Here is a 14491-nt window from a genome sequence, read left to right as displayed (position 1 = left end):
GCTGGCCTTTAGGGAGCACTCACTATGTGCCAGGCACTCTGCTAGGTGCATGATGTACGTTATCCCTTTAATCTCCTGCATGGGCTGGTGAAGCTGTTGCTATCCCCACTTTATGGATGAAGTTCGGAGAGGTGAAGCAATTTGCCCGAAGTCGCACAATAATGTGCAGGGCAACCTGATCCTATGGTCTGTGTGTATTCCACTAAAGCACATTCTGCAGAGGGGGAAAGACTGGAAAGACTTGGCAGGAAGGTGAAGGTGTCTGGTAACTGTCTAAGGAAACTGTCTCAACCTCAGACCTCTGCCCAGGAATTAATCAGCACTTTTCAAACTAATTGTGCATACAAATCACCTGGGGGTGTTGTTAAATACCAAGATTCTGCATTCTAACAACCACCAGTTGCCTTCTAGTCGATTCTAGCTCTTGGTGACCCCTATATGTGTCCATGTGTGTCAGAGTAGAGCTGTGCTTCACAGGGTTTTCAGTGGAAGATTTTTCAGAAGTAAAGCACTAGACCTTTCTTCTGAGGCCTTTCTTTCAATACCCAGGTTGGACTCAAAGTTCCAAACTTTTCCAACTTCCAACCTTTTGGTTAGTAGCCAAGCATTAACCATTTGTACCACCTAAAACCCGTTGCGGTATAGTCGATTCTGACTCACAGCAACACTGTAGGACAGGGTAGAACTGCCCCATAGGGTTTCCAAGGAGTGGCTGGTGAATTTGAACTGCCGACCTTTTGGTTAGCAGCTGAGCTCCTAACCACTGTGCCACCAGGGCTCGCGTTAAAAAAAAAAAAAAAAAAAGGCTAAACCCGTAGCCATCGAATCGATTTAGACTCATAGAAAAAGACTGCAAATTCTGATAAGCTCCCAGGTAGGGGCAGCCACCACTAGTCATGGAACATACTTTGAGTGGTGAGGCTCTATACCGTGTATGCCTCTCCCCAGCCACGGCTGATTGGCAGCCACAGTTGATTGGCAGCCTGTGCTGATCCAATCATAGGCTCTTAACGTGGCCTGGATAGAAGCTTTGCCCCAACAGGCTGATGCTGATTACGTGCGAGGTTAGGTCTTCTCCTTCATATTTGAATTAAGAAATCCAAAGAAGAATGGATATAAGTCAGTGGTTAATGGAAGGCAGAGTGTACAGGTGGGTTCAGGTAAGCCCTGTCCAGATGAACTGCTCTGTAGGGTGTTCACATTTCTGGATTTAATTCTTTATTATGAACCCCCCCCTTTTTTTTTTCTCTTTTCACTGACCCATGACAGAATCCCTGCTGCCACATTCTTGTGGGATGTCTTTCACATGCTCATAGCTTTATGGGTTGACAGAACCACTCACTATCAACCCATCTTGGACTCAATAATCTTATACAGGCAAATGAATGAAGCATTGCCCAGGAAATTTTAGTGTAGTTGAAAGAGCACTAGGCTGTGAGTCAGAAGTCTTGGGCCCTAGCTCTGTTACTTATTTACCAGTACAACTTTGGGCAACCCTTTCTGTCTTTGGGCTTCAGTTTCCCTCTCTAAAATGACTCAGAGATAGCACATTAGTGCATTGCCTTCTCAACAGTGGGGATGGGAGATGGTTTTTAAGTCCCCTTACAGCGTGAAAAGGAGCCCTGGTGGCACAGTGGTTAAGTGCTCAGCTGCTAAAGGAAAGGTTGGCAGTTCGAACCCATGAGCCACTGCGTGGGAGAAAGATGTGGAAGTCGGCTTCTGTAAAAATTATAGCCTTGGGCAAGGTCATGGAAGCTCCATAGACATATCCAAACTCCCTGAGGGACCGAATTGCTAGGCTGAGGGCTATGGGGACCATGGTCTCAGGCAACATCTAGCTCAATTGGCATAATAGTTTACAAAGAAAATGTTCAACATTCTACTTTGGTGAGTAGTATCTGGGTTCTTAAATGCCTGTGAGCGGCCATCTAGGTTGCTCCACTGGTCTCAACCCTTCAGGAGCAAGGTAAATGAAGAAAACTAAAGACACAAGGGAAAGATTAGTCCAAGGGACTAATGGACCACATCTACCGTGGCATCCACCATACTGAGTCCAGTACAACTAGATGGTGCCTGGCTACAATCACTGACTGCTCTGACAGAGATCACAGTAGAGGGTCTTGGACAGAGCTGGAGAAAAATGTAGAACAAAAGTCTAACTCAAAAAGAAAGACCAGACTTGCTGGCCTGACAGAGACTGGAGAAACCCTGAGAGTGTGGGCCCCAGACACGCTTTTAGCTCAGTAATTTAGTCATTCCTGAGGTTCACCCTTCAGCCAAAGATTGGACAGGCCCACAAAACAAAACGATACTTGCAAGGATTGCAAGGCAGGAGGGGACAGGAATGCTGGTAATACGGAACCCAGGGTTGAGAAGGGAGAGTGTTGACATGTCATGGGGTTGTTAACCAATGTCATAAAACAATATGTGTACTAACTGTTTAATGAGAAGCTAGTTTGTTCTGTAAAACTTCATCTTTACATTAAAAAAAAAAGTGCACAGAAAAAAAAAAAATTGCAGCCTTGGAAACCCTACTCCATCCTATAGGGTTGCTATGAGTTGGAATTGACTTGACGGCAATGGTTTTTTTTTTTTTTTGGTTTCAGCTTGAAAGTATTAACTCATTCTAAGAGCAATTCTTTGCTTTTCATATTCAAAAAGCCCCAGCCTTGTATCTCTTTCTCTTTTACCCCATCCAGTTGGCATCACTCAAAGTTCCTTTTAAGATTTTATGACTTTTCTCAAGTTATTTCCCAAGCATGACTAGTTCTTTGATCCAGCCTTTGTGGTTTTTCTTTGGGCGTACAGGTAAGAGGGGGAGCGGGCCAGGGTAAAAGCTTCCTTCTGGGCCACTGACAGGAGCGGTGGCCACGGGGGTATTATTGCCACTTCAGTCTCCGCAGAGGCAGAGTTAGGTTTTGATCATATTACCCTGATTTGAGAGCTGTCGTCTGGCTGCTCACGGTGTAAGGACTTTGAGTTTCTTCGTGTGTTACCCTTTAAAGAATTTTTCCCTGCTGCTGTCAGGATCGATCGACTCTACGGCAGCGGGTTTTGTTTTGTTTTTTTTGGTTTGCTGTACTCTGGACCCAAAACTGCTTGAAGGAATGGATAGTTGCAATGCATTTATGTTTGAGGGCTGACAAAGGACTTGTGTGCCATTGAGTTGATTCCTACTGATAATGAGTCTGTCGGATAGAGTAGAACTGTCCCATAGAGTTTCCTGGGCTATAATATTTACAGAAGCAGATAGCTAGGTCTTTTCTCCTGTGGAATGGCTGGTGGTTTCGGAGTGGCTGGTGGGTTGGCACCTCCGCCCTTTCAGCTTGCAGCCAAGTGCTTAACACTACGCCACCACGGCTCTTTTGACAAAGGACTAGGAATCCAGAAAACGGACTATACGTGATGAGAACTCTCCTTTAGAACTCTCACATGTTAGCTCCCTTAATTCTCGAGCCTCACTGTGAGATGTCTTTGTCCTGATTTTTATAGATAAGAAAACAGGCTCAGAGAACTTCGTGATTCCTTTAAATACACATGGATGGCAAGTGGCAGAGCCAGAATTTGGGGTGTAATTCACTTGATTCCAAAGCCCGTGAGCTTTCCATTATAACAGCTTTTCCAGCCGCTGGAAAGGTCACTGGACCACCTGGATCAGCTGCACCTGGGGTGGGGAGTGTTTGTTAAACACACCTGGGCCTGGGTAACTATTTTTGATGCGGGGCCCAGATGCTTCTGAGGCATGTTAAACTTGAGAATGCTTGCATTTCATCTTGGTTCCTCTCTCTGGCTGAGGAAGGTGGTGGAGGTGAACAGCTGCTGGTTGTACAGATGGGGAGTGGTGGTGGGTAGAAACAGCCAAAGTCCAGACCGGTGTTTCTCAAACTTAACTGTGCATGTGAATCATGTGGGGCTCTGGTTAAACTGCAGATTCCGATTCAGGAGGTCTGGGGTGAGGCCTGTGATTCTGCTTTTCTAACAAGCTCCAGGTGATGCTGATGTGAAGCCTCCATGGACCACAGGGCTCAGGACACAGCTTTTCTGCCTCTGTTTCTAGAAAAGGGCAAAATGGACAGGTTTGCAAAGGGAACTTTGGGTCAACCCATTCCTCACCGTGTCTCTTTCTATTTTTCTCTGCTTTTAATTTTTATTTTTTAAACCACACTTGTGGAGTAAATTAAATTCTCATTCAATGAGACAATGTAGTATAGTGGTTAAGAGCCCGGACTCTGGAGTCCACTATCTGACCTTGCCATTTTAGAAGCTGTGGCATCTTGGGCAACTTCCTAGCCTCTCTGTGTCTCAACTTTCTCATCTATAAAACAGGGGTAATAATAGTACCTGCCTCCTAGATTGTTGAGATAGTACAGATGAGATAAAGACAGAGTCTGGCACTTAGATAGTCTTCAGCATCTATTAGTTATTATTACTAATTACAAATCCTGTGGCAGCCCTATGCTACAAGACATCATATCTCCTTTAATCCCTAAATAACTCTGAGGTAGGAGATATTATCTCCATTTCACAGATGAGGAAACAGAGGCTCAGAGATTTAGGAACTGCCCAAGGTCAATTTCTGGGCATGCTGTGCTTCCCCTTCCCAGTGCCTTATCATGGTTGTGCCTGTCTCTGGGATGTTCTTAATTGTCCATCCTCTACACATTGGAGGAGGGGAAGGGAGAACAAAACGGCAATAGTGGCCCCTCGCCTAGGGAGTTGCCCATCCCCTCAGCCCCTTGGGTTCTGACCAAGGCTGGCCATGGTTGTGAGCACATCCCTAACTTGCCAACCTCTGTTTTCCCAAAGGGTTGTGGGTTTCCCAAGGAGAATTGGACATAGCCTTCCATGCCCCATTCCTAGTTGGTAGATCCCAGAGGTAAGGGAGAAAAGACCCTAGCAAGAGCTTTCCTTTCACCCTGTGACTGGTCCTCAGAACCACTTTTTCCTCCTAGGAATGGTCTGGGCCCATCTTTCAAATCCTGAATGGGAAATCTGGGGACCTGGAAGCACACTGGCTCTCAGTCAGCTCTGCATCACTTGGCCATCTTGCGCACAGATCAGAGTAAGAATGGGTCCAGCTTCAAGCCTCTGTGTTGTGGACAGTAAGAGCCAGGGCAGGTCCATGTTTCCCTCTGGGGCTGTGAGAAGGCCTGCATCACACTCAGATATTAGGCAGTGGGATAAAGGGCACAGAGGAGGTGTGGTACACATGATCCCTGGGCACTGATAGACTGATAGAATTTCTACCAGGAAACGAGGAAAGGAGACACAGAAAGCTTAAGTTACTCGCCCAAGGTCAAGTGCCAGAGCCAGCCTGAACCTCGACAGCCTGGCACCAGAGCCCAAGTCCTGAACCCACTATAGGCCATGCCGCTTCTCTGCTTGTGGGTGACACAGAGAGACATCTGCAGTGACTTGCCCCAAATATTAATGCCAACTGTTTATGAGTGGCTGAATTTGGGGTGATTTTTGACTTTCTTCTTTAAAGTCTTTAGTAATGTTTTAATTTTTAAATAATGTACATGTGCCATTTTCAGAATAATGAAATCAATTAAAACAGCTAGTTCCAGATAATCCCCAAAGCATATGATTTGCAGGGTTAAACAGGAAGCAGGGTTTTTTTTTTTTTTTTTTGTCAGACAAAGGAAAGGGCTTTGAGAAGCAGCTGGAGGAAGCACCTTTTAATTTTGACCCTCACCACACTCTCCAGAAGCTTCTCAGGACTACCAGGGACTCCCTGCTGCCTCTCTCTCTCCCTGCCACAAGATGGCATTCATGGCACAATGATGGATCAGCCTGCCGCCTCCACAGACACAGGCAGTCCACAAAGTAGGGCTGAGTGTCTCTGAACTACAAATGCCACTCTTCAATGCACAGTGGAAGGAGGGGGCCTTTAAAGAGGGACCGCAAAGCTGACATCCCCTGTGGACCCAAGCCTTGGGTAGTCATATCCAGTTGCTTCCATTTGCAGTAACCCATAGCTCCCCCAGAACAGAGCTGCAGTGTCCATTCTGCTTTCTGATGAAAGAGGACCTTGCTAATGACATTGAGGTTTCCAGAACGAGTGTTGGTAGACCTGGAGAATGGGTTATTTGTAATCTGTGGGGTTATTTATCCTGTGACTTGTTTAGCTTTGTTTTGCTCCACGGGAAAAAAAAAATTGGTGCTGGCCTTCCAGGTGCAGAGGCTGCAAGGCAAGTCCCAGGACAGGCAGCTGGCAGCCTTTGCTGGGGTCTTTCTGGGTGGGGATCTGGGTGGCAGCCCCTACTGAGGCTGGGCAGAAGAGCCCAGTCTTTGTTCCTACTCCCAGGGAAGAAGACTGCCCAGAGCAAGACTGCGCTCTGACCCTGTGGTGACATATGGAAAGTATGTAGATGGCTGGGGAGGGAATCTTGGAGTATGGCCAGAGCAGTCCTACCACCTGAAATGCCCAAGAGGGATTGGACTCAGGTGTAAGAAGTGGGGGCAAGATTTCTGTGCGAGTTAACACTAGCTACTGTAAGAGAACTGGGTACTATAACAGATAAACCTTGAAATCCTTACTAGCGGCTTAACACAATAGAAGTTAACTTCTTACTCATGTAATATCCAAAATGGGTAATCCTGATCAGCAAGTGGGAGGCAGTGCAGGGACCCAGGCTCCTTCCATCTTGGGGCTCTGCCATTTTGAACACATGGCTTCAAAGGGGAAAGAACTTGGAGGATCATGCATGGGAGGCTTTTATGGGCCAGGTTCAGCAGTTGTGGAGGCATGAGTCCTGCCTCCACCCCATAGGTCAGAACGGAATTGCATGCCATGCCTAACTACAAGGAAGCCTGGGAAATGTGGTCTAGCTCTGTGCACAGGAGGATGAAGAGATGTATTTTGTGTATAACTAGCTAGTCTCTGCCTCAAGACTCATTATTTAAAGCCAGATTATAGGGTTTATCCCAAAGAAGTAATCAGATTTTCACAGAGATTCATGCACAAAGATGTTCATTGCTCTGTTATTATAAAAATAAATATTTAGAATCACATTAAATGTTTAGCTATTAGGGATTAAAGAAATGATGGTCTACCCATACAAAGGAATATTATGCAGCCACCAAAAATAGTGCTGTAGAAGAATGTGTTCTGGTTTTATGATCACCACAGTGCTTATGAAATAGCAATCCCAGGAAGCTCCAGGAGTGAGTCAGAGTGAAATACACTATTTTAATTTAAACGTTCTACCACTTAGAGTCATACACAAAATATTCATTTAAAATATAACCCTTTAAAACATTCTATCTATAATTCTAGGGACACATTTTCACAAAAACAAAATGTACAATTATACTGCGGACTTTGTAGGAGATTATTTAATTCAATTCTTATCTCTCTGGTTCACGTCTGACTCTCACCCTGAACCATAAGCATCATAGGGCAGAGACTGTGTCAGGCTTGTTTACTGCCCTAAACACAGTGCGGGGCAGATAGTAGGCATTTGGTAAATATTTATTGAATAGAATTGAATTGAGTGGGGTAATGTCAAATGAGAAACAAGAATAAATTGAACACACAGTGTGATCCCAGCTCCGTAAAAAGAACTCTATATATATGCAAACAAAAAGACTGCAAGAAAATATATTGGTATAATAGAATTGTGTCATGCTTTTTTATTTAGAATTTTCTCTATTTTCCTTTTTTTTTTTTAATGGCGAACCTCTATCATTTACATAATTACAATTAAGAAATATGTTATTCTTAAAAAAAGCTGCTGTAGGGACCAGAACTGAGCTCGAATACTGTGCCTTGGAGAGGATGTCACGAGGGACATAATACCTCCTGGTAGTGATAGGCAAGGTGTGGGGAGATACTTAAATCATTATGTTTGGACCCTTAGTCTGGGAACTGGGGCAGAGCCCAGCCTGGATGTGGGAGCAGGGGCTCATGGAGGCAGGGACTGTGAGGGGAGTTACCACTTCTCTCAGTGGCACTTATCCTGAGACCCTCTGAGATTCCCTCTGATGTGTGAGCTTGTACCTTGTCCTTGCTAAGTACTCCTCCAAGCTTGAAGGCTTGTGAGTTTAGCCTCTGGGAAGAAGTTGGGTTGGGAAGGAGAGTTGGGGTAGGCTGGCTGCACAGTCTGGGTACTTGGGACTGTATCTCTTCTGGGAGCTTCCCCACCCCCTTAGGACTGCCAGACAAAATACAGAGTGCCCGATTAAATCTGAATTTCAGATAAAACAATGGATAATTTTATAGTATAAATACATCCCAAGTATCACACCTTTCATATAACTTCACCAACCCTTATTTTTTAAATTAAAAAAATGAATATTAGATAACATAAATATCAGTATGGTTATTTGCTCTGTTATTGCAGCTGCTATTTAACTTAAACTTCACAGTAATAAAATTGGCAAATCATAAGAACAACAAGGGTCTTCAATGCAAAGTCTTGCTCTGTTATTACCTATACCTAATTTTTTTTTATTGTGCATTAGGTGAAAGTTTACAGAGCCAGATTAGTTTCCCATTTGATAGTTTGTACATAAAGTATATTATGACCTTGGTTTCACTCCCTGCAATGTGTCAGCACTGTCCCCATTTCTGCCTGGGTTTCCCCATTTTCTTTCATCCTGATTTTTCTACCCCCTCCTATCTTCTCATCTTTGCTTTTGGGCAGACAATGCCCTTTTGACCTAAGGACTATGTTCCTCTTGGGTGTTATTGTTTATCTTTATGAGCTTGTCTGTTGTTTGGCTGGGAGGTGGTCTCCAGGAATGGCTTCAGTTCCAGGTCAGAAGGGTGTCTTAGGGTCATAGTCTCAGGGGTTCCTCCAGTTTCAGATCAGTACATCTGGTATTTTTTGTGAATTTGATTTTTTGTTCTGCAGTTTTCTCCCTCTCGTCTAGGACCCTCTGTTGTGATCCTAGTCAGAGCTGTTGGTAGTGGTAGCCAGGCACCATCTAGTATTTCTGGTCACAGGGTCATGTAGGCGATGGTTCATGTGGTCCATTGGTCGTTTAGACTAATTGCTCCCTTGAGTCTTTTGTTTTCTTCACTTCCCTTTGCCCCGGATGGGAAGATACCAATCCTTGTGTCTTAGATGACCGCTCACAAGCTTTTAAGACCCCAGACGCTACTTACCAAAGTAAGATGCAGAACATTGTCTTTATGTACTATGTTGTGCCAATTGACGTAGGTGTCTCTCAGGTCTATGGTTCTTTGTATTCTAGCCTAGGAACTTCTATCCCTCGAGGTAATTGGTTATATCTAAGAGGCTTCCCTGACTATACTCCTCGTGTGCTCTGTATGAACCACACCTACAGTCATGTATGTAAAAATATCTACCACCAAACCTATATCTGCTGGTGGGTGCATTCCCTTACATGCTCCCACACCTCTTGAAGTATCTACCTACCTATTTGTCCATTTGTAAATTATTGTTTGCTAATACTATTGCTATAGGATTGTCTAACCTATAGTAGTTACTGTAGTTGTCCTTTATTCTCAGTGTCATGCCTTGGTCATGTTGTGCTGACTTCCCTTTTCCCTTCACCAATATTACCTTGTGTCTTCTATCTAATTGGTAATTTTCCTTTCCTTCCCCTCCCACCCCTCGTAACCATCAAAGTATGTTTTTCTTTTTTTTTTTACCTTTTGTTGTTACTTTATATTAGCGGTCTCATACAATATTTGTCCTTTTGTGATTGACTTACTTCATTCAGCATAATGTTCTCCAAATTCATCCATGTTGTGAGGTGTTTTGTGGATTTGTCATTATTCTTTACTTTTGAGTAGTATTCCATTATGTGTATGTACTACAGTTTGTTAATCCATTCATCCGTCAATGGGCACTGTCTTAGTTATCTAGTACTGCTATAACAGAAATACCACAAGCAGATTGCTTTAACAAAGAGAAATTTATTCTCTCACAGTTTAGTAGGCTAGAAGTCCAAATTCAGGGCATCAGCTCCAGGGGAAGGCTTTCTCTGTCAGCTCTGGAGGAAGGTCTTTGTCATCAATCTTCCTCTGGACTAGGAGCTTCTCAGCACAGGGACCCCAGGTCCAAAGGATACACTCTGCTTCTGTCACTACTTTCTTGGTGGTATGAGGTCTCCCTGTCTCTCTGCTTGGTTTTCTCTTCAGCTTCTGCTTCCTGCTTCCTTGGCCTCTTGGCCCCTCAGGCCTTTCAGCCTGCATTTGCCCTGCTGGGGTAAGTGTTCCAAAGTTTTCAGCTCCACCGATAAGTGCCTGGAGGCACCCCACTCCACCAGTAAACCTCAGCTCTCTTGCTCCGTGGGCCAGCAAGCCTAGCTTCACCAATAAGTTCCTGGAGGTACCCCACTCTACCAGGAAGCCTGCTGTGCAAAGGCACTCAGCTGTCTCGCTCCATGGGTTGGCTTCAGTGCTGTCTTATGCTGGTCTCCTGGCTCTGCTGCCATTTTTTCTCTGCTGCTGCCATTTTTTCTCTGCTGCTGCCATTTCTCTTAGGTTGTTTCCACCTTTTTGCTATTGTGAATAAATGATGCAGTTAACATGGGTGTGCATATGTCTATTTGTGTCATGGCACCTGTTTCTTTAGGGTATATACCTAGGTGTTGGAATCCTGGGTCATATGGTATTTATATTTCTAGCTTTTTGAGGAAGCACCGTACTGTTTTCTAAAGTGGTTTTACCATTTTACATTCCCACCAACAGTGTGTAAGAGTTCCAATTTGCCCAGAACCTCCCCAACATTTTTATTTTCTGTTTTTTTTCGATTAGTGCCGATATGTCGGGGTGAGATGGTATCTCATTGTAGTTTTGATTTGCACCTCTTTTTTAATAGCTTATGATTGTGAGCATTTCTTCATATGTTTTTTAGTTGCTTGAATGTCTTCTTTGGTGAAGTGTCTGTTCATATCCTTTGCCCATTTTTAAATTGGATTGTTTGTCTTTTTATTGTTGAGATGTTGAAGTTTTCTATAAATTTTAGAGGTTAATCCCTTGTTGGCTATATTGTAGTCAAATTTTTTTTTTCCCAGTCTGTAGGTTCTCTTTGGACTCTTTTGGAGAAGTCTTTTGTGGAGCATACCTTTTTCTTTTTTAGTGAAATGTCCTGCTTTATAAGACGAGGTGGAGTCTTATAAGCCCCTCAGAATCGACTCAACAGCACTGGGGGTAGTTGGTATGCCTCACCATACTCCCAGTAAAATCAGCCCCTTGCCTCTCTCTGCCCACCTCCTTTCCTTCTTTCCCACATGCCTGCCCACAGCAAAGTCTAAACTGAGGGTTGATCTTGCCAGTTTCAGGGTGGGCAACTTCAGGATATTTTTCCTGGAGAAGTCTGCCTGGAGCATATCAGACCCCGAAGACTCCTACAGTTGCCTTTCAGGGCTCATCCCCTCCTGGGCAGCTCTTTTCTTCTGGCCCACTCTGCCCCTTGCTAAGTTGCTGTCTTCCAGGTTTCTTTTTACCCAGGTCCTTAACAGAAGTGGTTGTAAGGCTCCCAGCTTCTCCCCGAGAGTTTTCTCCCTGAAAACAACATGCTGCCTTTTTGAGGCAGCCCCCATTTTCAGGGGAACAGACCTGGATAAAAATGACAAACATTTTCATTGTAATACATTTTCCAGACACCTAAAAGCATTCACAAGAGCTGTCCTGGGAGTGCTAGTACTACACATGGTGTATCAGGGTAGCCAGGGAGGATGGGGGCCTGTGGAGGGGGAGAGCAGCAAAGGAAAGACACATTCAGTCTGAGGAGCTAAGGGCGGAACCACAGGCTGAGCCCAGAGTCCTGGAAGCCTTCAAGCTCTGAAGCAGAGAAAGCACTAGAATCCTTCGCCAGGAAACAGGAGCAAAGGACGGGATAATCTCCCCCAGCAAATGAGGCAAACAGAGGTTCAGAGCAGAACACAGAAGGGTCTGACTTGATTCCAGTAGACGATGCTACAGCTGTGAGGCAGCCTGGTGGAGCTGCTAGGTACCACGATATAATTAAGAGCAAGGCCCTCTCTCTCTTGGGTCCCTGCCTCTAACACTTGTCAAATAAAAACCAAATCGGTTTCTTGTGTTGCTTGTTGGTTTTGAAAAGCAAATCTTCAGAGGAGGTTGTGAATAAATCATCCATGAATATGGAGCCTTCCATTTTTCAAAACATTAGGTTGAATCAAATGAAACCGCCAAATACTTTATGGCTTTTCACCTGCACAACCAGCAATTTTAAAGGCCACAATCACAAAACTACATGCGCACACGCACACACGTACACATAACCACATACATTGTGCACAGGTAGATTTTGTCACCAGGGCTTGGCAAACTGGCTCAGAATGGCCAGCCCTGTCATGCACAAGCAGCTGTGGTTGACATTGTGACCAACATGGCTTGGAGTTTTTCTCAGAATTTTAAATTGAATTGTACAGGGTTGCACAGCCTCTGCTGTATACTCAGTGCCTTCTTCTGCAGAAACTGCCTTGCTGCTGGTCCCTCCATAGGACCTCCAGACTTGGTGAAACATGCCCCTGGGTCTACCCCAGGGAGCCAGGGCAGAGACCTTCTGGGGTCAAATTCTCTTTGCTGTAAAACCCGCAGTAAAAAAAAAAAAAATTTGGAAATATCAGCCACACCCTGAATATTTTGTGTATTGCTGTTGTCAACTTATGTATTAGTTGTGACTGCCCAGGGGCACCTAAACCTTCTGGTTCTCAGGTCTCCTGGATTCAGAGCTTTTCATCCATTGTCCTATGCCTGTGACCCTGTGATCTTCTGAGATGCCCATGATGGATGAGAAGAAAAACAGTGAGAGCCTCAATGTCCCCAAGAATGTGGGCAGGATGTGAAAAACTCATCCAGGAAGGTAGAGCAGGGTCAGGGGCCCATGCCAGTTAAAACAGCAAGAGGCACAAAGTCAATGGGACCGATAATAGAGTGATCTGGCAAAGCCCAGAAAGCAGGGTAGGAGAGCATTTGGTAGTATTCATGTAGTCTGTGGGATGGGGAATTGCTTCTGCAGCTGTCCTACTCTGGTTCCTTCATGTGTTAGCTGTGTGACCTTAGGTAAGTTGCTTAGCCTTAATGAGCCTCAGTTTCCTCAGCTGTGAAATTGAGAGAATAATTTCTACTTAATATGGTGGCGGTGAGCATCTGATGAAGAAAGGTAAGTAGAAGCATGTTATAAACTGTAAAACTATGTAAATGTCACATGTGAGGAATAGTGAGCACTCCCTTCCTGGTGGCCAGTTAAGGGAGGGAGAAGATACTAGACTTTGAGAATCAGACCATCAGGGAGCTGGACCTAGTATCCTGGGGAGGAAGAACAGGCTGCAATTCTGGTAGGGTGGACAGGAAGGGAACAGGGTTGCTAGGGAACCAGGCTCAGTCCTGCTGAGATGAAAGATGGAATGCAGGATGCCAAATGCACGTGATCAATTCAGGCTCTTCTGGGCTGCCAGCAACTGGGGGTTACTCCTGAATTTGCCACAACCATTATGTGACTTCAGCCTGCTATTGGGCTCTGGAAACGCAGAGGCCTCAGGAATATCTCCCTTATTGACTTTTCTCCAAGGACTTAGAGACAGTATGAGTATGTTGTACTGTAATATTTCCCAAGTGTAAATGACCATAAAATATTTCAGCAAGCATAATGTAGTGATGTACATCAATAGCAATTTGAGTATAAATGTCCAAGTCAATCAACACTGAATCCTTGAATATACACGTAAATTATAGGTACCTATTTTTTTTTAATATAACCTGTGATCTTCTAACAGATGCTCCTGCTATGAGCTTCCATGGTACTTGGTATTCCTTTGTCACAGTACTTGTCCTCCTTGCAATGGATAGACTCTTTTAAGTAAAAGTGATGAAACAGCTCAAATTAGCTTAAGCCAAAAGGAAGAGAATTTCTTGGCTCCATCATTCCAAAGATCAGTGGGGCAGCTAATTTTAGGGCTCTGGATCTCTCTCTCTCTCAATTTCTTGGACTGGTTATCTTCACATGGTGAGCGGGATGGCCACCATCATTCCATAGCTGTATCCTATTGCTTAGCAACATCAGTGGAAAGACGGCATCTTGACAGTGCTTGTAGAAAAGTAACAGGGAGATTGTGATTGGATCACCTTGGGTCATGTGCCCATCTTCGAACCAGTCACTGTGGTCAAGATGATGCGGGGCCACCTCTTGGAAGGAGTGTGTGAGATCAACCTTTCTGAACCACAGGGAAAACATTCTCTGTTAGAAAGGGGAGTTCTATTGCTAGAAGAAAGGGAGGAATGAGTACTGGAATGCCCACTGAAGTATTTTAATTTGGAAACCCTGGTGGCATAGTGGTTAAGAGCTACAGCTGCTAACCAAAAGGTCGGCAGTTTGAATCCGCCAGGCGCTTCTTGGAAATCCTGCGGGGCAGTTCTAGTCTGTCCTATAGGGTTGCTATAAGTCAGAATTGACTCGATGGCAGTGGGTTTTAGCTTGTTAATTGTGCACCCTAAGCTCTGAGATGCAAGGACTGTGTTCATCTTGTTCACCATAGTATCCTCAGC

This window comes from Elephas maximus, chromosome 19, assembly GCF_024166365.1.
Source record: "Elephas maximus indicus isolate mEleMax1 chromosome 19, mEleMax1 primary haplotype, whole genome shotgun sequence".
NCBI lineage: Eukaryota > Metazoa > Chordata > Mammalia > Proboscidea > Elephantidae > Elephas > Elephas maximus.
Note: the sequence above shows the minus strand (reverse complement) of the source record.